This window comes from Somniosus microcephalus, chromosome 3, assembly GCF_052327205.1.
Source record: "Somniosus microcephalus isolate GS21.2 chromosome 3, FLI_Smic_1.0, whole genome shotgun sequence".
In the NCBI taxonomy this organism is placed as follows: Eukaryota; Metazoa; Chordata; class Chondrichthyes; order Squaliformes; family Somniosidae; genus Somniosus; species Somniosus microcephalus.
In genome coordinates, this window is record NC_140989.1 from 171,215,002 (window position 1) to 171,242,511 (window position 27,510).

The 27,510-nt window shown below is 42.3% G+C and overlaps 1 long non-coding RNA gene across 6 annotated transcripts; it reads left to right on the forward strand.

The window, feature by feature from the left end:
• Nucleotides 1–25,942, forward strand: LOC147121547 (uncharacterized). 6 transcript variants are annotated; one of them, XR_015077570.1, is made up of 7 exons: nt 1–161; nt 3,006–3,111; nt 5,285–5,460; nt 10,778–10,945; nt 16,184–16,303; nt 21,890–21,920; nt 25,465–25,942. It is a non-coding gene; the product is annotated as an uncharacterized LOC147121547 (long non-coding RNA). The 6 variants fall into 6 exon arrangements; XR_015077573.1 differs by having other exon boundaries at nt 10,831–10,945; XR_015077571.1 differs by having other exon boundaries at nt 2–161; nt 5,285–5,329.
• The last annotated feature ends 1,568 nt before the right edge of the window (nt 25,943–27,510 follow it).

Below are 27,510 nucleotides of genomic sequence, written 5' to 3' on the forward strand. Positions count from 1 at the left end.
TAGAGTGACCTTTTTTCTTTTTCTTCCTAGTTTTAGACGTTCTCGGTTGTTGTACAGAACCAAGAAGCTAGCTGTGTGGCTGTTAGCAGTGTACATATGCATTCCTTTCGTAGTAAAGCTGTGTCCAGCCATTCAAGCCAAGCTGGTCTTCTTAAATTTTGGTGAGTATAGTACAATGTACCACTGAGTAATAATTCGATGAATTATATCACTTTATACCTTTTTAACGTTCTTCAGCAGCCATTGGTGGGGTGCCTTCAGCCGTCTAGACTGCAAGCTGTAGAATTCTCTCCCTAAATCCCTCTGCCTCGCCACCTGTGTCTCCTCCTTTAAGACCCTACCTCCTGGACCAAGCTTTTGGGCACCCTCCTAAAGTCTCCTTTCCCCCGGTGACCAAACTTGTCTGCTTACATAGGAACAAGAGCAGGCCATTCGAACCCTCACACCTGTTCTGCCATTCAATTAGATCATTACACTCCTGTGAAGAGCCTTGTGACGTTTTCCTACCAAATAAATAAAAGTTTATTTGCCACCTCCAGTGTGATCCCACCAGCAAACGCATCTTCCCTTCAACTCCCCTTTCAGCATTCCGAAGGGACCGCTCCCTCTGCGACACCCTGGTCCACTCCTCTATCACCCCTTCCCCTTCGCCCGGCACCATCCCGTGCAAGCGCAGGAGATGCAACACCTGCCCTTATACCTCCTCCCTTCCCACTGTCCACGACCCCAAACACCCCTTCCAGGTGAAACAGCGATTTACTTGCACTTCTTGCAACTTAGTATACTGTATTCACTGCTCACGATGCGGTCTCCTCTACATTGGGGAAACCAAATGCAGATTGGGCGACCACTTTGCGAAACACCTCCAATCAGTCTGCAAGTATAACCCTGAGCTTCCGGTCACCTGTCACTTTAATTCTCCGCTCCGCTCCCACTCTGACCTCTCCGCTCTTGGCCTCTTACACTGTTCCAATGAAGCTCAACGTAAGCTCGAAGAACAGCACCTTAGCTTTCGATTAGGCATTTTACAGCCTTCTGGACTCAACATAGAGTTCAACAATTTCAGACCATAACCTCTGCCCCTATCGTTTTTTCTCTCTTTCACATGGCAGCTGTTGATCATTCTGCCATTCCCATTTATACTTCATCTAGAGCCATCTTTTGTTTTTAACTTGTCCCATTACCATCTCCTTTTGCCTTGCACCATCACCCCTTTTGTTTCTTAATCTCTCCTGCCTTCCATCCTATCACAGACCTTCCCTTTTTGTTCTTTCCTCCCCTCCCCCTCTCCCTGTCCCTACACTTGCTTAAAAATCTGTTACATCTCCAACTTTTTCCAGTTCTGACGAAAGGTTATCGACCTGTAACGTTAACTCTATTTCTCTCTCTCTACAGATGCTGTCTGACCTGCTGAGTATTTCCAGCATTTTCTGTTTTTTTATTTTTAATAAAAGTTGTTGTTGAGCTTTGAACCTTTTCCCCTTGTGAACTTGCTCTTGTGCTTTTTTTAAATCCTTCTATATCTGTGCGTTTTTCCCTTCTACTCCTCCCTTTCACAGCTGCTAATCTCCACATATTTCTAAATCTAATGAAGTACATCTTTCGTCAAAGCTGCAGTCCTGTATGTTAAAAAATACCCCAAGATGGAAAAGTGACTGTTTCCTCCATTCTTCCCATCATCTACGGTCTTTGCTCTAGCTCTGAACCAGAATATTACATGAGACGTACCAGTGTAGGTCTTGGTGTAGCTCTAAGACACTGTGTATTTGCTATTAAAATAGCTGGTGGTTTAACATCCACATATAATTTAAGTGGATCCTATGGTCAATGTCACTGTACTTTTAAGCAAATGTTGCTATTTAGTCTCTTCCACCCTCAAATTAAATAGTCATATTCCACTGATCAAAAACTCATGAACTTTAATGCACGGTAGATGGAAGCTTCAAGTGTCACTCACTATAACCTAAACACGTCTCCGTAAAAATGCAGAAATGCATCCAGGTGCAATCCTGTAGATCTGCCTTAATAAATAGCGTAGTTGTGCTTATATTACTCTATATCCCATTCCCTGGAATTAGACAGTAAGTGAAGTACTTCCATTTTTTTGTTCATCAGTACAAAAACACTACAGCTGTGTTCTTCCCACTTACAACACTGTTGCTTATATGGATTATTTAAAATGTTCGTTTTGCATTTGAAGTATTATTTGAGGGGCTTCCCCATTAGTTCTGAGCTAAAGTCAAGGCCCCTGAGCCATACAGGCCAGGAAGGCCCCAGGTCTTGTCTGTGCTCTGTGCTGAATTAACGGACATCAGCTGAAGCAGCAGTTGGCAACAACTCCCCAGGGTTAATGAACAGAAAACCAGTCAGGGTTTCTACGCCTGATTGTTATATACTGTAACAGCTCTGCTGGAAGTGCGCTTTGTGGGGTTTTCAGGACTGGTTTTGCTGCAATGCCCCCTCCCATAACTGAATAACCAGCTGGCACTCACTGTCAAGGTTCATATCCCAGTAAGAGTATCAAAGCCCCAAGGAGAGGAAGAGGACAAAACAGTACTTAAGATAATCATAATTTGGGGAATGTTTGGTGGGTTTCTAAACCACAGGCTTATTTGGGACTACAGAAAACAAGAAAATATCCAAAGTTCACCGTGAAAAAGCTTTTATGACGAGAGCAAGAATGTTTAGATTTTGACAGCCAAAATATTGATTCTTTACAAATCTCAATTTCTAGTGGAGTAGTTTTGATAGTTAAATATTAGAAAATGTACAAATTAGAATTTGCTATAACTTTTGGAAAAAATGTGTGATGTCAGTAAATTGATTAGGTCTCTTCTGCACCGAGCACATTCCTAAAGATTTTGATTTGTTAAGGAAATACAGCTTTTAAATGTAGACAAAATAAAATCATTGCAAATTTAAATTTAATTACATGCAAGTACTTTGACGTGATCATTATTGTCCTAAAACTCCTAAGCTTTTATTTCTGTCTCTTTCTTTCATAGTGCGGCTACCGTATTTCATTGACTTGAAGAGGCCACAGGACCAAGGGTTGAACCACACATGCAATTTCTATCTTAAGCCTGAAGAGACGATTACTATTGGTGCTTGGTAAGTGAGCAAAGAGACTTGTAGAAAAAAAATACTGCAGATGCTGGAAATTTGTCTTGATTCCACAGATGCTGTCTGACCTGCTGTGGGTTTCTTGTGATTTCCGTTTTTGTTGCCGTGTTGGCCTAGGTTCAGTTGGTAACCTACTCAACTCTGAGTCAGAAGGTTGTGGGTTCAAGTCCCACTCCATGGACTGCAGCACAAAATCTAGGCTGACACTCCAGTGCAGTACTGAGGGAGTGTTGCAGTGTTGGAGGTGCCGTCTTTCAGATGAGACGTTAAACTGAGGAGGACGTAAAAGATCCCTTGGCACTATTTCAAAGAGCAGCAGAGTTCTCCCCGGTGTCCTGGCCAATCCCTCAACCAACAGCACTAAAACAGATTATCTGGTCATTATCACATTGCTGTTTGTGGGAGCTTGCTGTGCGCAAATTGGTTGCAGTGTTTCCTACATTACAACAGTGACTACACTTAAAGTACTTCATTGGCTGTTTGGGACGTCCTACGGTTATGAAAGGCGCTATATAAATGCAAGTCTTTCTTTCCTTCCTCCCTTCCTCCCTCAGTCCATTGGTATAGATACTTAATGGTGTTAATATGTCAATTATTGTAGTGCACTGGTGGTGTTAGGAAGAGAAGAAATATTTCTTTTGACTTGTAATCTTTGTTATATTGATTTTATTTGAATAGTTAATTAAGAGACACCTTGTTTTCTTCCTTTTTAAGAAAGGGACCTAATCAGTTCGTCCATCATTACGTCTGTGGAAACTGTATTTGTTTCCTGTCATGAAACATCAGCATAAAAGATTAAGGAAGGAGCTTGCATCCCAACGTGTGATGACTGCTTTGTAGAAACTGATGTCAAACCACAAGACCTTTTAAAAACTTTCTTTATTGAAGTAAAACCTGAATAGCATCTTGTTGTGTGAGTTCCATAGCAGCAACAGTCCGAAATAAATACTTAGTCAACGCATAACTCTTACACTGGTTGAAAAGTAGGAAACTTATTTTAAAAAAAAAAAAGAAAATTTAGATGATGTGCGCTCAAAACCAACTCTTCATTGAACACACACCCATTCAAAAAAGGACAGGAATAGACCACCTGGTCCATCAGGCCCACCCATTTGGACATGTCGCAGTCCATGTGCCCCATCAGCCCTTCCCCCTGCCTCTCATTGTCTCTCAATCTCTTGGAAGAGGCAAAAACTCGAGCTGGGGGGGTGGGGGCGTGCGCCAAAACTGAGGCCAATTTTGGGAATTTCTTCTCCAACCCCCAAAGTCAATCAAGCAAAGCTCCAGGAGACCACAGTAACTCACTGAATATCCCTAATCCCGGCTATCCTGCAACCTACCTTCTATAACTCGAGGTTTGCACGGGTCCAGTTCCCCTTTTGAAGGTCTGAAGGAACTGATACTTACCTCACATTTTGCTAATTGGTTGCACAGGTTGATGACTGAAATGAAATACCTCTTGGCATCCAACCTAGTGTTTTGCTTTTGTATTTTATACTGATGCCCCCAGTTCTCGCCTCAACAAGTTTGAGGATTGTTCCTTCATCCATATCATTTATGAAGAAGGTGAAGAGCAGTGGCTCCAGCCTGGATTCCTGTAGGATTTCACTTGTCACAAACCTTTGCAGAGCTACTACATTGACATTCTGGTCATGTGGTACCTAATTGCCCTGGAGTGAGTTGCACGCAGTAACAGAGTGCTGATAACTTAACACTTGGACTTTGCCATAATGATTGACGATGATATGATCTGGAATGCACTGCCTGAAAGCATGGTGGAAGCAGATTCAATAGTAACTTTCAAAGGGCATTGGATATATACTTGAAAAGGAAACAAAAATTGCATGTCTATGGGGAAAGATCAGGGGAAGTGGGTCTAATTGGACCGCTCTTTCAAAGAGCCGGCACAGGCACGATGGATCGAATGGCCTCCTTCTGTGCTGTATGATTCTGTCATCAGCACCCCTCAATTGTGAGATGCCTTTTAAAAGACTCATTAACTGTTACATATTTCATTGCTTTCTATTATCTTTATCTTTTTTTAAAATGTAAACTTTTAAGCTGTTTACTTTCAGGTAAATAGAAATCTGATTTTAGTTACATCTGTTTTGAAATGTTTTTCCTTTACCTCTTTTTTAATGAATTGTTTCCCCTGCCCCAGGTCTCCTTAGACTGCACGTAATTCCTCAGTTGAAGGAGAGAGCTGGTGAGACCCTCCAATGCCTCCAGTAATGCTGCCTATGTTGGCTATTATCAAATACATAACAGCACCATTGAGTTACACCCTCTGATATCCCCCTTCCTTTGGGGTAGTGTTGGCTCTCCAGCATGGCTAAGGTCAGCATTTGCCATGCGGAGAATGATAGAAGCAAACTTTTGCTGTGCATTTTTTGTATCTAGAATGGTTTTGTTTAATACATTGTGGCTCTCCTGTGGCATTTCACATAGGGAGTCGAGACCAAGTGCAGTGTTCAGGTGAAGTGAGGTTAGAGGGCAGGGGATACCTGGACCAGATGTACGTAGTTCAGTCCCCAACACAACCTGTTCTTTCTCTGTATAATAGTTTGATGCTATTCACAGTAGCAAAGTGTTTTTGTGCCACTTTCTTGCATTTATTTTTCATTAAAAAGACTTGCTGCAATGTGAACGCCTTCAGGTAGAAGGACAGACTTGTCCAGGCTGTGGAGCATGCTTGCAGCTCTTGTGATCCGTCAAGAAGAGACCTGGCTAGAATGAAATGGTCACCCTGTTTCTTGAGCCTTCTCTGTGAATGCTCTGATATTTTGAGGCATTGTGTCTGGCAGAGAGCTGACTAGTTAGCCCCATTTTACTAACTAGATTTTAATGCAGTCTTCTCTGGGCCAAGGATCTCTGTTTGGCTTGAAAGCCAGAGTCATAACTACTAGGCTACTGGTTTACTTTTAAGGTTTTTATTTCCACCTTAGATTATGTAATCAAAATATATATATTTTTTTCTCCTTCCTCTAGCTTGAATATTGTTGTACAGCCTGAGAGATTGCATAAATGACTTGAGTGCCTTTTCCCATGAAAACCAGCATGGTTTCTATTATCTGGAATCATGGTGCCCACCAATGTTCCCCCTAATTTAAACTTTAGGTGCGCGGTCCCTTTAACGGGCTGCTTGGCCCATTCAAAGCTTTGCGCATGTCCGACATTTCACATTGGGAAAACCCGGTCCTGGGCTGTGCAGGACCAGGAGACAGCTGCGCAACTGCACAGCTTAGAGGGAATGTCAGTGCCCACTATGGCTATTGCTAGACGATACAATTCTTATTTACAGAAGTACCTCCCAAACCCGCAACCTCCACCACCTAGAAGGACCAGGGCATCAGGCACAAGGGAACACCATCACTTCCAAGTTGCACACCATCCTGGACATATATTGCGGTTCCTTCATTGTTGCTGGGTCAAAATCCTGGAACTCCCTCCCTAACAGCACAGCGGGAGTACCTTCACCACACGGACTGCAGTGGTTCAAGAAGGTGGCTCACCACCACCTTCTCAAGGGCAACTAGGGATGGGCAATAAATGCTGGTCTTGCCAGCGACGCCCACATCCCGAGAATTTTTTTTTTTTTTAATGGAGTTCGCTGATTTTGTTTCTTCTAAAGCTGCTTTTATATTGCAAGCCTCGATCTTGAGAGAGTAGTCCAAGGGCACCTCTTTCCCATTTTTACTTGTGGATGATGCAGCTGATTTACTTGGAGACAAGCTATACCCATGAGTCTTGCTGTTTCGTGCAGTCGCAGAGTGGCCATGACAGTTTGGCCGGCGTGAATGCCTGAAGAACTGGCATCATGCCAATGAAAATTGACGTCACGACCTAACCGCTGGAAATTGCGTGAGGCGGTTGTGATTCCACCGCCAGTAAATGCTTTGCTGCTGCTAGGTCAGCACATTTCCTTGCCCCAGCAAGACTCCGTTAAAAACAGATCTCCTAGTCTGCTGCCCTTCTATATTAAAAGAGAAGGTTCGACTCGTTAAATTTCAGTGGAGCATAGGAACAGGAGTAGGCCGGTCAGCCCATCGAGCCCGCTCTGTCATTCGAATGGATCATGGCTGATCTGTACCTCAACCCCATTTCCCTGACTAATATTACAGTTATAAAGCAACTCCAGTATTAAAAGTAGCTATATTATTGTAATATTTAAACTACAGAGATAAACACAAAATAATTTAAGTATTACATTTTGAAGACTTTAGATTGGCTGACCCCTGTTTTTTTTATTCTGCATTCTCTGTTCTCACTTGCAGCTATTTTTTTTATTTTGCTATTTAAATTGATTATTTTTCTATTGAATCTGAACTAATTTACTTAACTTTCATAATCTCTTAAAAATACATTAAAAACACTTTTACCTAGTAGAAATTTTCAGGCAACAGTAGACCACTGCTCCATCTAGTCTACCTATTTTAAACTCTCATGAGATTATCGAAGTCAATTTTTGTCAGGTCATTTTACTACATTAAAGGCACTATATAAAATGCAAGTTGTTGTTGATGATGCAATTCTAAATCTAAAAGCCCTGAATCCCGTTTGCAAACAGGAACCTGTTTAGTCCCTTTCTGAATTTTTTATTCGTTTCTGGGATGTGGGCGTCGCTGGAAAGGCCGGCATTTATTGCCCATCCCTAATTGCCCTCGAGAAGGTGGTGGTGAGTCGCCTTCTTGAACCGCTGCAGACCGTGTGGTGAAGGTACTCCCACAGCACTGCATTTGTCATAGCAGTTTGGTAGAACTGAGTGGCTTGCTGGGCCATTTCAGAGGGCAGTTAAGAGTCAACCACATTGCTGTGGGTCTGGAGTCACATATAGGCCAGACCGGGTAAGGACGGCAGATTTCCTTCCATAAAGGACATTAGTGAACCAGATGGGTTTTTACGACATGGTCACCATTACTGATACTAGCTCTTTAAAAGAATTTAAATTCCCCAGCTGCCATGGTGGGATTTGAACTCACGTCTCCGGATTATTACTACCAGGGCTCTGGATTACTAGTTCAGTAACATAACCACTATGCTACCGTTCCCAAATATAGTTTCTTGTTCCACGACCCTTACTGATAAACATGTACAACGGACTATCCTCTTGCTGGGTAGCTTAACATCTGTCATTGGGAAAATGCTGGAGTCCATTATTAAGGAAATAGTAGCAGGACATTTAGGAAATCATAATACTGTCAAGCAGAGTCAGCATGGTTTAATGAAAGGAAAATCTTATTTGACAAATTTGCTAGAGTTCTTTGAGGATGTAACGAGCAGGGTGGATAAAGGGGAACCAGTAGATGTAGTGTATTTGGATTTCCTGAAGGCATTCGATAATGTGCCACATAATAGGTTACTGAAGAAGATAAGAGCTCATGGGGTTGGGGTAATATATTAGCATGGATAGAGGATTGTTTAACTAATAGGAAACAGAGAGTCGGGATAAATGGGTAATTTTCAGGTTGGCAAACTGTAACAGGGATCAGTGCTGGGGCCTCAGCTGTTTACAATCTATATTAATGACTTGGATGAAGGGACCGAGTGTAATGTAGACAAATTTGCTGATGATACAAAGATAGGTGAGAAAGCAAGTTGTGAAGAGGACACAAAGAATCTGCAAAGGGATATAGACAGGTTAAGTGAGTGGGCAAAAATTTGGCAGATGGAATATAATGTGGGAAAATGTGAGGTTATCCACTTTGGTAGGAAAAATAAAAGAGCTAATTATTATTTAAATGGTGAGAGGCTACAAAATGCTGTGGCACAGAGGGATCTGGGGGTCCTTGTACATGGAACACAAAAAGTTAGCATGCAGGTACTGCAAATAATTAGGAAGGCAAATGGAATGTTGGCCTTTACTGCAAGGGGGATGGAGTATAAAAGTAGGGAAGTTTTACTACAACTGTACAGGGCGTTGGTGAAACCACACTTGGAGTACTGCGTACAGTTTTGGTCTCCTTATTTAAGGAGGGATATATTTGCATTGGAGGCGGTTCAGAGAAGGTTCACGAGGTTAATTCCTGAGATGAAGGGGTTGTCTTATGAAGAAATGAATTTCTTCTCTGAGGGTCGTGAATCTTTGAAATTCTCTACCCCAGAGACCTGTGGAGACTGGGTCATTGAATATATTTAAGGTGGAGATAGACAGATTTTTGAACGATAAAGGAGTCAAGGGTAATGCAGAGCGGCCAGGGAAGTGGAGTTGAGGCCAAGACCAGATCAGCCATGATCTTATTGAATGGCGGAGCAGGCTCGAGGGGCCAAATGGCCTACTCCTGCTCCTATTTCTTATGTTATGTTCTTACTGAAAAGATAGATCTTCTTGGAAGAGAGAAATGTCCCAAGATAGTTAACCTGTCCTCATAGCTCTGTTGCCTTAGTTCTGGAAATGAAGCTAGCAGCTTTTTAAAATTGGGATCAAAACTGCATGCAATACTCTGGATGTGGTCTCACCAAGACTAGGTGTAATTTTAGAATTACTTCTCAAGTTATAGGTTACACTCCTATCCATATATCTCAACATTCTGCTTGCCTTCCTAACTGCCACTGAACACTGAGCCAACAGCTTTAGCAAACTGTCCAGCAAATCCCCAGGAGCCTTTACCTGTTGTAAAACCACCATTCTAAGCTTTTATGATTTACTTTTATTAAAGAATTTAGATTGAATTGTTCTCCCCTTGTATTTATTGCTAAAATAAATGCAACTTTATATGGCAACTAGCCTTGCATTGCTAATAAGATATATCCATTAGTGGCAAGATCAAACAGATGGTTGAAAGCAGACTATTCTCATCCAAGCACTGGAGCTGTTAAATGACATGCTTCTGACTGTTAATGGAAAAATCCTTTATGATTCGATGATAAAATGCTTGTAATTTCTTTTAACATTGAAAGCACAATAAACTTTCGCTAAATGTCCTTTAGAGAAGGAAACCAGCCGTCTTTACCCAGTCTGCCATATAGTGGAGTCCAGCACCACATTAACATGACCATGAAGCTGTTGGATTGGCGTAAAAACCCAACTGGTTCACTAATGTCCCTGTAGGGAAGGAAACCTGCCGTCCTTACCCGGTCTGCCCTAAATGTGATTCCAGTTCTACACCAACGTGGTTGACTCTTAATTGCTCTTTGAAGTGGCCCAGCAAGCCACTCAGTTGTATCAAACCACTACCAGTGGTTCCAAAAGAAGGCCCACCTCCACCTTCTCGGGGCAATTGGGGATGGGCAATAAATGCTGGCCTTGCCAGCGAGGCCGCATCCCGAGAAATTTTTAAAAAATGTGCAGCAATACCAAAATAATCTGATGCAGGAATTAGAACCTAGTATCACATTTTCCCTCATTATGTGGTAATCCGAACCCAAGCATAACATTTCAATGAAAATAAGTTGTGCAGTTTTTAATTTTTTTTTTTTTTTTTTTTTTTTTTTTTTTAAGAGCCATCTTTAAAATGAGAATTTTTCAGCAAACAGAATAATAGTTTTGGCTACAGTAGACATAAATTTTGTAAATTGTTAAAATTGCAGCAACTGTGACAGACTAATCACCAACATCTATAGTTTTAAATAGATATAAGTATAGTCTTCTGTTACTATTTTCTGTTTGTTATAGTCAGTTCTTGTGTCTTCCATTTTCTATTTAATTTTGATTTAGAAAACTCTCTAAACTTGCGACCATCCCACAACCACTGTTTTACTGACAATCAGTACAGCACAGTCAGGAGATCCAAGCAGAAATCAAGTCCAGGAAGAATATCTGGATAAGAGGCCAGAATATCTACCCTCAGTGTCAATGAAATAAATAATAACAGGGGTAGAATAGGTATGTATGTTTTTCAGGCTAGGTTGTGTAAAATGTATCGTAAGAGAGAAACTTTGATTTTTGTTACTTTTCCTCCCCATTTTCTGTTTCCATTACGCTGTGCATCATTCCCTCACTGAGAGGTTGAGCAGAGGACCTGTGTTCAGTTTTTTGCCACTAGTACTCTTAACCTGGGCTACTGGGAGAGGAGTGAAAGTGGTGATGGTTGACTTGCCCTCTAATTTTAAGTTGCTTGTCTCTACTGTCAGTCGTGGCTCAGTGGTACCACTCTTGCCTCTGAGTCAGAAGATTGTGGGTTCAAGTCCCACTTCAAAGACTTGAGCACAAAATCTAGGCTGACACTCCCAGTGCAGTACTGAGGGAGTGCTGCACTATCGCAGGTGCCGTTTTTTTGGAGGAACTTTTAAACGAAGGCCCCGCCTGCTTTCTCAGGTGGATGCAAAAGACCCCATGGGACTATTTGAAGATCAGGGGAGTTCTCCCTGGTGTCCTAGTCAGTAATTATCCCTTAACCGACATCACTAAAACAGATTATCTGGTCATTATCTCATTGCTGTTTGTGGGATTTTGTTGTGTGCAAATTGGCTGCCGGGTTTCCTACATTACAACAGTGACTACACTTCAAAAGTACTTAATTGGCTGTAAAGTGCTCTGGGACATCCTGAGGTTGTGAAAGGCGTTATATAAATGGAAGTCGTTCTTTCTTCCTTTATTTCCCTAGTTTCTCTCTCATCTCGCCCATGAGGCACACCTCTACCCCATTCCCACTAAATGCATGGCCCCAGTGCTAGTTGACATTACAGATGGCTCCCTCTCCTCAAGCACTGTTCCCCATCCTTTCAAAGCCAGTCATACCTCTCTCTTTCCACCCAGACCCTCAAAAAACCCTCAGCGCCTCTGTCCTGACAAACTACCGCATCATCTACATCCTCCCTTTCCTCTGCAAAGTTCTTGAATATGTTGTCGCCTCCTGAATCCATGTCCATCACTGCTGCAATTCCCTGTTTGGATCCCTCCAATCAGGTTTCTGCCGCTCCACAGCATCGGAATGGCCTTTAATGTCATGAATGACATTCTCTGTGATCATGTTGCAATATCCCTCCTTGTTCTCCTTGACCTCTCTGCAGTCTTCAATATAATTGCCTCCTCTCTGTAGTCCAGATTGGTGGGACTGCCCTCACATATATGATCAATGCCAGACCATCTCTAGCAATGGCCACTCCTCTTCTCCTGCCTCGTGTCCCCCACACTGTCATCTCTGGAATCCTCCAAGGATCTAGCTTTGGTCCGCTCCTCTTTCTCATCTACCTTCTGCCCCTTGGCGGCATCATCCGCAGACATGGTGTCAGCTTTCTACATGTACACTGATGGCACCCAGATGTACCTTTCCACAACCTTTCTCAATCCCTCAGTCTGTGCTGCCAGACTGCTTGTCTGACATTCATTTTCCTTAAGCATCTGAACCGCATTGGGATTTTGTTTGCTATGTGTAAGGTGCTACATAAATGCAAGCTGTTTGTTTGATTGTTGTTCCTTTTCTACTAATTAGAGATAAGATGATTCCTCATTAGCTCAGATTGGGAACATATCACGTGAAGAACTGTAGCAGTTGATTTAGATTCCAGAGTCTTATCCAATTTTTATTTTTGGAATCAATATACCATTAAGTGTTGTAGAAAATGCTATTGAATCCAATATTGTAGGAACAAGAAAATACAGTTCAGCACATCAGCTCAGTCATTCACCCAGGAACCATATCTGCCTATTTTTATCCTTTTAAAACCCATATCCCTTTACTTCCTGCTGAAATTGAAACCTGTGCAGTTCCGATATTGAGACATTTTCCGACTGAATCTTAACAAATAACACAAATTAAAGTCCATTTGTTTATTATAGATCTTATAAAAGCTTGCCGTAGTGACATGAGCATTTAATATTTATTGAAGCATCAAAACAATGGTACCAGATCTGGTTTAAATCTGCATTTTTGCAGCTTAACAATGGTGCGTTGATGCTGTACTAAACAAAGCCCAACTTGTTCAAGTTAACTTTTACTGCCAGTATATATGCTACTGCTCAACTGGGAAACAAAAGATCAACAAAAAAAAAAATCTTTGCTGTTAAAAAGATGCCAGCAGTCTTCTGTAGAACCGGATCTGAACAATCAGGTCAAATGTGCTTAGTACCATACTCCTGATCATCTGGTTTAATTACAGGACAGTAGCTTAAATCCTTTGTTTTTAAAACAAAACCTGCCTTCCTCGTTTATTTTCTTGTGCATGCTTCTTCAGCTTGGATCTTGGCTGTTTCGGTGACCTGATGTGTTAATCGCGACGCCTTTGCAAGCACGGCACATTGTACGGCGAACCAACTTGGTTCGGTACAGTGGGTCCATACAGCAGCCTGAGCTATGCATTGCTGAAACTCACCCAAATGAGGAAAGTGACTTTTTAGGATTCATTTTTTTGTATTCATTGCTGTGAAGAATGTTAATGCTGGAGGAATGGAGCATTTTCATATTGATACCCGGTGTCAACATCATAAAGTTTAAGATCAGATATAACGCAATTAGATGCAGAGTCAAACTCCATCCATTTTCCTCCAACAACATGCCTCCGCTTCAACTTCAGAAGAGTACCTCCTCCTCCTGCGCTGTTGTGATGTTTTCCCATACAGGCTGTTCTGTGGCCTCTTGGAGTGAAATTTTCAATTTACTACCAAGATTTTGTTGTGCCTAGTGGAACTGTACTGAGACTGCCGAAACTCATTACATAGAAGATGTTTTCAGTCAGTAGCTGGAGGAGACTGCACTCAGCACTGGATTTAAGCCAAGATCCTGGAGATCAAAGGCCATTGTACCACTCAGTCTGGATCTCTGGGTTTGTGGCTTAAATCCAATCCAAACTGATGTGAGGAAAGTGACTTTATGAGTGACGGGCAGCCTGGTATTTGAATGATAGCAAAATACTGCGGGTGCTGGAAATCCGAAATAACAACAGAAAATGCTGGAAAAACTCAGCAGGCCAGGCAACATCCGTGGAGAGAGAAACAGAGTCAACGTTTCAGGTCGAAACCCTTCTTCAGAACTGAGAAAAAAAGGCAGGAAATGAAACAGATTAAAAGGCAGTTTGGGGGCTGGGAAATGGGGGAAGGGATGAAAGAAGAGACATTAAGAGATATTCAAGGTGAGACGAGATAGTAATAGGACAGGTAAAGAAACAACAATGGCTCTAGATGAAGTGTGAAATGCGCCGGCAGAGTGAAAGACAGCTGCCGTGTGGGAGAGAAAGAAAAAAAGGAAAAGGCACAAACCAAAAGTGTGGATTAAAAATATAATAGGGGCCGAGGTTATGATCTGAAATTGTTGAACTCGATATTGAGTCCGGAAGGCTGTAAAGTGCCTAATCGGAAGATGAGGTGCTGTTCCTCGAGTTTACGCTGAGCTTCCGTGGAACAATGCAAGAGGTCGCAGATGGTGAGGTCTGAGTGGGAATGGAACGATGAATTGAAATGACAGGCGACCGGAAGCTCAGGGTCACCCTTACGGACTGAACGGAGGTGTTCCGCAAAGCGGTCACCCAATCTGCGTTTGGTCTCCCCAATGTAGAGGAGACCACATCGTGAGCAGCGAATACAGTATACTAGATTGCAAGAAGTACAAGTAAATCGCTGTTTCATCTGGAAGGGGTGTTGGGCCCTGAACAGTGGGAAGGGGGGAGGTATATGGGCAGGTGTTGCATCTCCTGCGCTTGCATGGGAAGGTGCCGGGCGAAGGAGAAGGGGTGCTGGGGGTGATAGAGGAGTGGACTAGGGTGTCTCGGAGCGAGTGGTCCCTACAGAATGCTGAAAGGGGAGGGGAGGGGAAGATGCGTTTGGTGGTGGGATCACGTTGGAGGTGGTGAAAATGGCGGAGGATGATCCGTTGAATGTGGAGGCTGGTGGGGTGAAAGGTGAGGACAAGGGGAACCCTATCGTGGTTCCGGGAGGGAGGGGCAGAGGTGAGGGCAGAAGTGCGGGAGATAGAACGGACCCGGTCGAGGGCCGTGTCAACCACGGTAGAGGGGAATCCTCAGTTGAGGAAAAAGGAAGACATGTTAGAAGCACTGGTGTGGAAGGTGGCACTGTCGGAGCAGATGCGGCGGAGACGGAGAAACTGGGAGAAAGGAATAGAGTTCTTACAGGAGGCGGGGTGGGAGGAAGTATAGCCCAGGTAGCTGTGGGAGTCAGTGGACTTGTAGTGAATGTTGGTCAATAACCTATCCCCAGAGATGGAGACGGAGAAGTCGAGGAAGGGAAGGGAAGAGTCGAAGATGGACCATGTGAAGGTGAGGGAAGGGTGGAAATTGGAGGCAAAGTGAATGAAATTGTCCAGTTCAGAACGAGAGCAGGAAACGGCACCGATACAGTCATCAATGTACTGGAAAAAGAGGTGAGGGAGGGGACCCGAATAGGACTGGAACAAAGAGTGTTCCACATATCCCACGAAAAGGCAGGCATAGCTTGGACCCATGCGGGTACCCATAGCAACACCTTTAATTTGGAGGAAATGAGTGGAGTCAAAGGAGAAGTTGTTCAATGTGAGAACAAGTTCAGCCAGGCGGAGGAGGGTGGTGGTGGATGGGGACTGGTTGGGCCTCTGTTCAAGGAAGAAGCGGAGCGCCCTCAGGCCAGCCTGGTACTTGAACTCCTGACTTTAGAATCTGAAATCCATTTTTCTAATGTTCAAGTTAATGGGCAGCCCCGCCCACATGCATTCACAGTTTAGCTAGTTATGTGCGTGTTGATCGGGGCAATGGTGAAATGCCCGTGCTACAATCAGGAGTGTGAATCCAGGGCTGTTTGCTCCATGCATTTGCCTATGGTAATATAACTTTTTCAGGTTTCAGATAACTTTGCTGCAGCATGATGTGGTATCCTTTGGTGAGACAGGATAAAAGCTCGCTGATACCCTTTTTATCTACCGCAGGTGCACCTCCTCTCAGCTGTTAGTACAGTGCCATTGGTAGCAGTCATGGAGTACATCACAGCCATGGCTGAAGCAAGGATTGTGGTCCTGTGGTGAGGGGAAGGGGGACATAGGACAAAAATAAAGTCCAAAGATAATTCCAGCAGTTTGAGTCTACTAGTCACTCGATTCTGTAATCAGCAGAGTCCCATTTATTTCATAAAAATGTATTTCTTCTGCTAAAGTCAGTGCTGTATCTGTGTAGAATACTAATCCATTCTGTTTACTGATAGGCACACAGTACCTGCCAGTCTATGGAAGGAATCTCGGGGAAAGGACCAGACGTGGTATGAAGAAACCTTGGCATCAGGCTACCCTATCATTCTTTACTTCCACGGCAATGCAGGCACCAGGTAAGGAGAGGGATAATACTTTTAAACCATGAATGTTCACCTTTTTAAAAAAAAAAAAAAAAACTGCAGAGGTAATTCTGTACTCCTAGAGTCAAAAATTAGGGACATCCATAGGGGAAGATATCCTGTTTGTTATTTGTAGCTAAATCATAAATGTGGGTGTAAAAAAAAAGTTCACAATTGCATTACAAATAACAAACAGAGGAAGGCTTCCCCATATAGTAGAAAGAATTTGTATTATAGGCAGGAGAGAGAGGAGGACTTGACTTTTGTTTAAAGAAACTTTTATTCATCAGCAGCTGGAGCAACTCATTGTAGCTCAGCTGAGTACTAAGAAAGTCATCAATCATCACGTGTAATTGGCAAAGGTAGTCTGGAGGATGAGTTCATGGAATGCATTTGAGACAGTTTCCTAGAACAATACGTCATGGAACCAACCAGGGAATAGGCTATTTTGATCTTGTAATGTGTAATGAGACAGGGTTAATTAATAATCTCATAGTAAAGGATCCTCTGGGGAAGAGTGATCATAATATGATAGAATTCACATTGAGTTTGAGAGTGAAATACTTAAATCCGAAACAAGAGTCTTAAACTTAAATAAAGCCAATTACATAAGTATGAGGAGCGAGTTGGCTAAGGTAGATTGGGAAGTTAGATTAAAAGGTATGACGGTAGATAAGCAGTGGCAGACATTTAAAGAAATATTCCAAAATTCTCAACGGATATGCATTCCATTGAGAAATAAAAACTCCCCGGGAAAAATGATCCATCCGTGGGTAACTAAAGAAGTTAAGGATAATATTGGATTAAAAGAAGAGGCTTATAATATTGCGAAGAATAGTAGTAAGCCTGAGAAATTTAGAAACCAGCAAAGGATGACCAAAAAATTGATTTAAAAGAGAGAAAATAGAATACGAAAGTAAACTAGCAAGAAATATAAAAACAGATTGTAAGAGCTTCTACAAATATGTAAAAAGGAAGAGAGTAGCAAAGTAATCCTTGGCCCCTTAGAGGCTGAGATAGGTGAAATTATAATGCGGAATAAGGAAATGGCAGAGACTTTAAACAAAGACACAAAAAGCATACCAAAAATGATGGGGAACCAGGGGGTAATAAGAGTGAGGAACTTAAAGTAATTAATATCAGTAGAGAAAAAGTACTTGAGAAACTAATGGGACTAAAAGCCAACAAATCCCCTGGACCTGATGGCCGACGTCCTAGGATTCTAAAAGAGGTGGCTGCAGAGATAATGGATGCATTGGTTGTGATCTTCCAAAATTCCCTAGATTCTAGAACGGTCCCAGCGGATTGGAAGGTAGCAAATGTAACCCCGCTATTCAAGAAAGGAGGGAGGGATAAAATAGGAAACTACAGGCCAGTTAGCCTGAGATCAGTCCCGGGAAAATGCTGGAATCCATTAACGAGGAAGTGGTAACAGGGCACTTAGAAAATCAAACTATGATTGGGCAGAGTCAACATGGTTTTATGAAAGGGGAATCATGTTTAACAAATTTGAGCTTTTTGAGAATGTCACTTGCAGTGTAGGTAAAGGGGAACCAGTGGATGTAGTATATTTGGATTTCCAAAAAGCATTCGATAAGGTGCCACATAAACGGTTGCTACGCAAGATAAGAGTTGGTGGGGTTGGGGGTAATATATTAGCATGGATAGAGGATTGGTTAACGGACAGAAAACAAAGAGTAGGGATAAATGGGTCATTTTCCAGTTGGCAGGCTGTAACTAATGGGGTGCCGCAAGGATCAGTGCTTGGGTCTCAGCTATTTACAATCTATATTAATGACTTAGATGAAGGGACCAAGTGCAATGTATCCAAGTTTGCTGATGATACAAAGCTAGGTGGGAAAGTAAGCTGTGAGGGCACAAAGAGTCTGCAAAGGGATATAGACAGATTAAGTGAGTGGGCAATAAGGTGGCAGATGGAGTATAATGTGAGGTTATTCAATTTGGTAGGAAGAATAGAAAAACAGAATATTTTTTAAATGGTGAGGAACTATTAAATGTTGGTGTTCAGAGAGATTTAGGTGTCCTCAAACAGGAAACACAGAAAGTCAGCATGCAGGTACAGCAAGCAATTAGGAAGGCACATGGCGTGTTGGCCTTTATTGCCAGGGGCTTGGAGTACAAGAGTAAGGAAGTCTTACTACAATTTAAAGTAATTGGTAGGAGATTTGAGGAGAAATTTCTTCACCCAGTGTGTGGTGGGGGTCTGGAACTCACTGCCTGAAAGGGTGGTAGAGGCAGAAACCCTCACCACATTTAAAAAGTGCTTGGATGTACACTTGAAGTGCCGTAACCTACAGGGCTACGGACCAAGAGCTGGAAAGTGAGATTAGGCTGGATAGCTCTTTGTCGGCTGGCGTGGACACGATGAGCCGAAATGGCCTCCTTCCGTGCTGTAAATTTCTCTGATTCTATGAATTGTACAGGGCTTTGGTGAGACCACACCTGGAGTACTGTGCATAGTTTTGGTCTCCTTATCTGAGGAAGGCCATACTTGCCTTAGAGGCGGTGCAACGAAGGTTCACTAGATTGATCCCTGGGATGAGAGGGTTGTCCTATGAGGAGAGATTGAGTAGATTGGGCCTATAGTCTATGGAGTTTAGAAGAATGAGAGGTAATCTCATTGAAACATATAAGATACTGAGGGAGATTGACAGAGTAGATGCTGGGAGGTTGTGTCCCCTGGCTGGAGAGTCTAGAACTAGGGGGCATAGTCTCAAGATAAGGGGTCGGCCATTAAGACTGAGATTAGGAGGAATTTCTTCTGAGGGTTGTGAATCTTTGGAATTCTCTGCCCCAGAGGGCTGTGAATGCTGAGTCATTGAGTATATTCAAGGCTGAGATCGATAGATTTTTGGACTCTAGGGGAATCAAGGGATATGGGGATCGGGCGGGAAAGTGGAGTTGAAGTTGAAGATGAGCCATGATCTTATTGAATGGCGGAGCAGGCTCGAGGGGCCGTATGGCCTATTCCTGCTCCTAATTCATATGTTCTTCTGTAAGAAGAGTTGGTTATGAGGTCAGTTAATTGCAACTGCTCATGAAGTTTCTCTCATTTCATTCAGCACATGTACTATTTCTAGTTCTAGCCTGTTTCATGGATTGAGAGATGGGTTTCTAGCTTATAAGCCTCTTAGCCTTTAGTAAATACATCATCATTTGTTCAACTCCCACATACAAATAGATAGATCTGTTATTCTATGTTGGATAATCGCCTAGGGGCACTGTTTCATTTAAAAGCTTCATGCTGTGCAAAGGTTCTCCCACTGCAATGTACAAGTCCTCTTTTTGGGCTTTCCATAAGTTTTTTCACCACTGAATCCTACATCATAAATTTGTTGTGTGTATTTAAAAAATATATTTTTACAGTCTCGCTATGCCCATGGTCTATTTCAGTTTTGTGGTGAAGTTTTGTAGTTAGATTGCCTTTTGCAAAGCTTTCCTTCATGTAAAGTCACTGATGCTGCCTTGTATAGTGTCAGCCACCAGGCCTATTTCAGTTGGATTGGTCCTGTTCAATCCTCTGCCTCAGCTTCTGGTTAATGCCAGCTTTCAAAGTTTTAAAATTGGCATCACATCACATTGATTATTTCCGGTGACACATGATGACTGTCTTTGCCGTATTTCATCAAGGCTTAATTTATCAAGCCTGCTTAATCAGTTCATTTGCTGAGAGGCTAAACTTACTAGAAGGATGTTGAAGCCTGATTTCTTTAGGCAGAAGACCTTGGGTTCACTTTCTGCACAGAACCACAGATCCAATCCTTGATCAGATAAGGAGTTGAATATTAACAGGGAACATAACGCAACAATGGCCCATACAGTATACACACACCGGATTAGCTGCATTCTGCATTGGCTTATACGTCTAGGGCAAAAGTGTCGTCCTCCTCATCGGATCTAATCAACCTCCTCTAGCATTAATCACAGGTCTGCCAGGACTTCATGTTCAGAGACTGGTACTGCCCAATGCTGATTCTTACTCTGCAACCAGAGTGTTTAAAGTGATTCCAGTGCCTTCATCCGGATCAATTGCCTGAGGTTCAGCTGCAGTGCTGATCCAAGTTGGCTATTACACTAAGATTAGGATTGCCCTAATGAAATTGTGGCCATCCTTCTGTGGTCAGCTGTTCCTGTTGTGCTCCACAATGTGTCGGGTAGACCGATTGCTGATGGAATGGCGGCCGGTATTCTATTGCTTCATTGGATCAGCCAACTCTGGTTTGTAGATTTTTTTTTTTTTTTTTATTCGTTCATGGGATGTGGGCATCGCTGGCAAGGCCAGCATTTATTGCCAATCCCTAATTGCCTTTGAGAAGGTGGTGGTGAGCCGCCTACTTGAACCGCTGCAGTCCGTGTGGCTTCTTACTGTGTTTTGTAGCGGTTTGTTACAACTGAGTGACTTGCTCGGCCATTTCAGGGGGCAGTTAGAGTCAACCACATTGCTGTGGATCTGGAGTCACAGATATAGGCCAGACCAGGTAAGGAGGGCGGATTTTCTTCCCTAACGTACGTTAGTGAACCAGATGGGTTTTTACGACAATCCGATAGTTTCATGGTTCCCATCACTGATAATAGCTTTTTATTCCAGATTTATTTAATTAACTGAATTTGCAGATCCTCTAAGACTTCTCATTCCATCCTTGTACATGTCTCCCATGGAGTGAGGATCTGTTATCTTGGGGAGAGTGTCAGCGTCTTAACCCCAAAGTAAGCTAGCTATCCATCGCTGATAACTTAGTTATTAGAAGGATTACCCAAGTTACACTTCCACTAAAAATGCTAAGAAGGCCAACAGTGGCAAATGGAATTTATTTTTTATTTTGTTGCGTCTATCTCAAACCCACTGTCCCATTACCAATTTGTATATCTGCTGTTTCAATTTGAATTGATAGTCCAATACACTCGTCAGATCTGTCACTTGTTCTTCTAATACCATGTTTGCTACTGTCTACATTATAGCCAGTAGCTGTGATTTTCCTTTTCCCTTTTAATTTCTGTCTGTAGGAGCCTGTTCTTTAATTTAAAAAGGACCATGCGGGCCCAAACTGTCTTGAAATATAATTTATTTTAAAAAACTGTCTGTGATTGAGAGTTTAACCTGTTATTCAGAATTAAGATCTGCATGAATCATCCTGTACCTCAGTAACAACGGCAATTATTTTTAAAGTGATGATTTAAATTTCTACAGAAAAATGAGTATTTGGGTAATGCTGCAAAATATTTCTTAAAATTGTTTTTGTTTTTTAAAACTATCTTTATTTTCTTAGTTAGCATTCATTTAGTATGATCGGATTGGAAGTTTTTAAAGACGATCACCCTGAGAAGTATTTATTGTGGTGGAAGTTTTTATTATAATGGTGATACATTTTATATTGTATTTTTATTATTAGTAATAATCATCATGATATCTTTTGCATTTTAATAATGGAAGAGAGGATAATTTCAATTATTTAAATTTTAAATTGGGATTGAAAATGACAAACCGGTAAAATCAAAAAGATTCAGGAAAATTCGTTTATTTGAAAGTTGTTGTAATTTGCCTTTTTTATTTGTCTGCAGAGGTGGGGATCACAGGGTCGAGCTATACAAGGTAGGTGGTCTTTTAAAATTAAGTTGATGTTGGGGGATAAGGATATTGTTAGTGTGATATTCCCGCCATCCCAGTTAAAAGCCACCAGGAAGGAGTCATTTCGCATGTTAACTCTTTCTGTTCATCCTTGTGTTCAACTCCATTTGAATCTCTTGGGGTTTAACATCTGCCCTGACAAACCTCCTGGTGTAATATTGGAAAGCATTTTTACAGTGGTGCTTTGCATCTGCTGCTGCTTCCCTTTCCAATCTTTACAAGCTAAAGTTGGCATCTGGCAGAGCCCCCAGTTACCCATTATCAATCAACAATTAGGACAGGCACTTCATGTACCTTCCAAACAACACCTTCCGAGTTCCTTTTTAAGCCATGCCAAGCTATAATACTGCACTTCAGGGCGCTGACTGCTGCATCCCTTGTTATGACGATGAGTAAAGGGTAGCAAATCTCGGATGAGTCCACCAACAAAAACACAATTATCTACAATTGGGAATGGTACAGGTTCTTCAGAATGCTGGAACAGACATTCCGTGACCACCCCTCTTGAAACCCCTCATTGATCAAGACATCGGATAAGATGGGTCTTCCACCTTCCCATACGCATATCTTGAGCTGGAGTACATGACCCAGATAAAATCCACGATTTGGCCATGTACCCACTTAGCTTCCAGTTTCTTCATGAACCAGATCAAAAGCCTTACCAAGATCATTTTGCTTTAACTAGTGGAAGAAGCAACAAAATTCTTGGGTGCAGTTGTATTTCTGTTTGACTTGTGCAACAGAATACATCCGGTTGAGTCAAATCTTCTTTGGAGGTCAGAAATGTCAAAAAAGTACAACAGTGTGTAATGTCTGGCACCATTTTAATAATATACATTGTAATATTAATGAGAGTTATCAGATTCTAGCTCTCCCAATGCAAATACAGCTTAATAAAGTAGGACCGCAAGGAACGCCGCATATCTTTGCTCTCCTATCTTGATTGCATCGTGAAGGTGCAATCTATTATTAACCAACTTTTTAAATCCATGACAAAAAACAGATTTAACTCCAAGTACCCGTACTTCGACTCTGAGATGCTGTTTACTGATGATTATTCTGAGTAGCGATCTAAACTTTTGTTATACAAATCACTCAGTCACAGCTCCAGATGATACAAAAGTTTCAAAACATTGGCCCAGAAATTCGGGTCGGAGGCTTCCCGCGGGTGCAAGCCTCCGACCTGCACTTACCTAGCGCGCCGGCCGTTGTGCTGTGGGCCCACGTGAGATTCCGATCCTGGGCCTGCTCCAACTGCCGGCGCGCAGTGCTTGCGTATCCCAGGGACGCAGTTAGTTCGATGCGTCCCCTGGGATCACGTGGGCCATGGAGAGCCAACGGTAGCAGGGAAATGCCCATTCATAAAATTGACAGGAAGAGCTGTCAAAACTATAAATCCTATAAGCCCCAAAACATCACTAAACTTCAAATGAATTTTTAAAAAATCACATTTTTAAAATAACTATAAATGACATAAAATAACTATTTTAAACAATAATTTAAATTTTTGAAAAAATTAATTACATTTTCTAACGGGGCTAAAAATAAACTTACCTTTCTTTAAAGTATTTAAAAATAATGAACCTGTGGAAAAAATGTTTTAATTTTAATTAATTCACCACTTACCTTGTTAAAAGCAGGCCTTGCGCCTGCTTTTTAAAAGTGTAACTCCTGGAGACTTACCCTCCCGGAAAAACCTGCAAAAAAAAATGTAAGTTCCATGCGCATGCGCTGCCTCTCCGGCGCATGCGTTCGACCTCTGAACCCTTTCCTTTAAGGGATCGGAAGTTCCGGTTTCCCACGCATGCGCAGTGCATGTACGAAACTGGCACTTCCATTGGGCCTACGGGTGAGTACCTCGTGCGTACTCACCCGTGGAGACCCGAATTTCTGGGCCATTATCTCTTTGCACAAAGCCCAAACTGTTCGACATTGTGACAAAACAAGTAATGGATTGTTGTATAAAACAGTTTGGTGCCAGAGTTACTTTGTGCTCTTCTTTTCTGTGAAACACAATATATTTTTTCATCTTCAATGGTTTTTATTAAGACATTCAATTTTATACTTGTGTGATGTGAATGTAATCATTACTAGACATTGGTGAGTTGAGGAGTCCAATGTAGATATTTGTACAAAGATATCAAACTCGTCTTTATTTTGTTTTTGTTCAAGGTGAGAGATGTGCTAGGAAATGGATCACTTTTTAAAATAAATGTTGGGCACCCCAGGGCTCTTGGAGCTATAGACAGCTGGATGGGTTTTGTTGCAACTGACCGGTGGGTTTGTGAACGTTATGTCATAAGCAGGAAGAATAGCACATTTTACAGTTTCATAATCCATGGTGTCCATTAAAAAGAAAAATTTGCATTTATTTAGTGCCTTTCACGATCTCGGGACGTGCCAAAACGCTTTACTGTTGTAATGTTGGAAACATGGCGGTCAATTTGCGCACAGCAAGGTCCCAGAAACAGCAGTGTGATAATGACTGAATAATCTAGTTTAGTGATGTTGGTTGAGAGATAAATGTTGCCTAGGACACCGGGAAGAACTCCCCTGCTCTTCTTCGAAATGGTGTCATGGGATCTTCTATGTCTACCAGAGAAGGCAGACTGGGCCTCGGTTTAACGACTCATCTGAAAGACAGCAACTACAACAGTTTGGCACTCCCTCAGTACTGCACTAGAAGTGTCAGTCTCGATTGTATGCCCAAGTCTCTGAATGAGACTTGAACCCACTGACTTGGAGGAGAGAGTGCTACCACTGAGCCACAGCTAATACCAGGTCGACATGTGAAAAAGTAGTGAATGTTTTACTGTTAAGTGTTGATATCAGCAGTCTAATCTGAACTACTTTGTTCCATTTATGGTTTACCAATAATTCGAAAGCTCTAATAAAATACCAATATTGTTCCCTTCTTTCAAAATTAGATCTAATTAAATGACCCCGATCAGGATTATGGGCGAAATGAATTGTACCCTCACTTATTGGACTCACTGTTAATGATGCTGCCTCTCCTCTGTCTTTTCCTTCTCCTCTATCTCATGTTAATGCTGCTTGTCTTTGCAACAACAGCTTGCATTTCTATAGCACCTTTAACTTAGTAAAATGTCCCAAGGCACTTCACAGGAGCCGCATGAGATATTGGGACAGGTGACCAAACGCTTGGTCAAAGAAGTAGGTTTTAAGCAGCGTCTTAAAGGAGGAGAGTGGTAGAGAGGGAGGGAATTCCAGACCTTGGGGCCTAGACCGCTGAAGGCATGGCCGGCAGTGGTGGGGCGAAGGAAATCGGGGATGCGCAAGAGGCCAGAATTGGAGATCTTTTCATCCATTTTAAACCTGCTATATTCTTTCTCTTGTTCACGTTCCTTCGCTGTGTCAAGTTTCAGTACCTCTAGCTTTTTTCCTCAGCAGCTGAACTAATTCTAACTCTGACTATATCTTTTTGAGCTCCTGTGGTCATCATTTTTTAACTCTTGTAATCTGTTTCTTTGCTTGTTTTAAATTTCAGCTGTTGGTCTGTCTGGGAAGGCTATCAATTCAATTCAATTCAATTCAAATCGCTTTATTGGCATGACAAGTTACATCTTATGTTGCCAAAGCATCGGAAAACTCATCTACGCTAACACCACTGTTGCATTTTTTGTGTTTTGTTATTCTTCTTACTCTAGATATACTTTTGGCATCTTTGTTTCAGAGTACTCTCATAAATTAGTCCTTGCTCCTTACATCATCAAATGTGTTCACATTTGCCCCATATCCAAGTAATTTTAATAATGAACAGAAAACTCTTCTTTAGATTTACTTTAACTACTGCTTCTATCCTGTGCCTATGAGGAGTGACACAATGCTTGACTTTGCTTTATAGGCTTAAATTGCTAATGAAATTTATTGAGCAATCGCTGAACAAGTGAATAAATAATTTTATATTTACAGTAGGTGTTAAACTATGCTAACCTGTTTAAAAAAAAAAAATAAAAAACATTTAAAAAACAATATACAGAACTATATTTTTTATACTTTATTTTATTTTTTATGTATGTTTTATATTTTCGCTAGCTGCGGATGTGTCAGGTTTGCTCATTCCTGTCAGTTACTATATAGCCTAGCTTCCATCAACTGATTACAGATCAAACTTAAACAATTGTTGAACATCTACAACAACTTGTATTTATATAGCACCTTAAACATAGTAAAACGCCCCAAGGTGCTTCACAGGAGCATTATAAGACAATGGGCCCTGACAACATTCCGGCAATAGTACTGAAGACTTGTGCTCCAGAACTAGCTGCGCCCCTAGCCAAGCTGTTCCAGTACAGCTACAACACTGGCATCTACCCGGCAATGTGGAAAATTGCCCAAGTAGGTCCTGTCTACAAAAAGCAGGACAAATCCGACCCGGCCAATTACCGTCCCATCAGTCTACTCTCAAGCATCAGCAAAGTGATGGAAGGTGTCGTCGACAGTGCTATCAAGCGGCACTTACTCAGCAATAACCTGCTAACTGACGCCCAGTTTGGGCTCCGCCAGGGCCACTCAGCTCCTGACCTCATTACAGCCTTGGTCCAAACATGGACAAAAGAGCTGAACTCAAGAGGTGAGGTGAGAGTGACTGCCCTTGACATCAAGGCAGCGTTTGATCGAGTGTGGCATCAAGGAGCCCTAGCAAAACTGAAGTCAATGGGAATCAAGGGGAAAACTCTCCATTGGTTGGAATCATACCTAGCACAAAGGAAGTTGGCTGTGGTTGTTGGAGGTCATTCATCTCAATCACATGACATCACTGCAGGAGTTCCTCAGGGCAGTGCCCTAGGCCCAACCATCTTCAGCTGTTTCATCAATGACCTTCCCTCCATCATAAGGTCAGAAGTGGGGATGTTTGCTGATGATTGCACACTGTTCAGCACCATTCGAGACTCGTCAGATACTGACGCAGTCCGTGTCCATATGCAGCAAGACCTGGACAACATTCAGACTTGGGCTGACAAGTGGCAAGTAACATTCGCACCACACAAGTGCCAGGCAATGACCATCTCCAACAAGCGAGACTCTAACCATCTCCCCTTGACATTCAATGGCATTACCATCGCTGAATCCCCCACTATCAACATCCTGGGGGGTTACCATTGATCAGAAACTGAACTGGACCAGCCATATAAATACTGTGGCTACAAGAGCAGGCCAGAGGCTGGGAATTCTGTGGCGAGTGTCTCACCTCTTGACTCCCCAAAGCCTTTCCACCATCTACAAGGCACAAGTCAGGAGTGTGATGGAATACTCTCCACTTGCCTGGATGAGTGCAGCTCCAACAACACTCAAGACGCTCGACACCATTCAGGATAAAGCAGCCCGCTTGATTGGCACTCCATCCACCACCTTCAACATTCACTCCCTCCACCACCAGCGCACTGTGGCTGCAGTGTGTACCATCTACAAGATGCACTGCAGCAACTCGCCAAAGCTCCTTCAACAGCACATTCCAAACCCGCGACCTCTACCACTTAGAAGGACAAGGGCAGCAGACGCATGGGAACATCACCACCTACAAGTTCCCCTC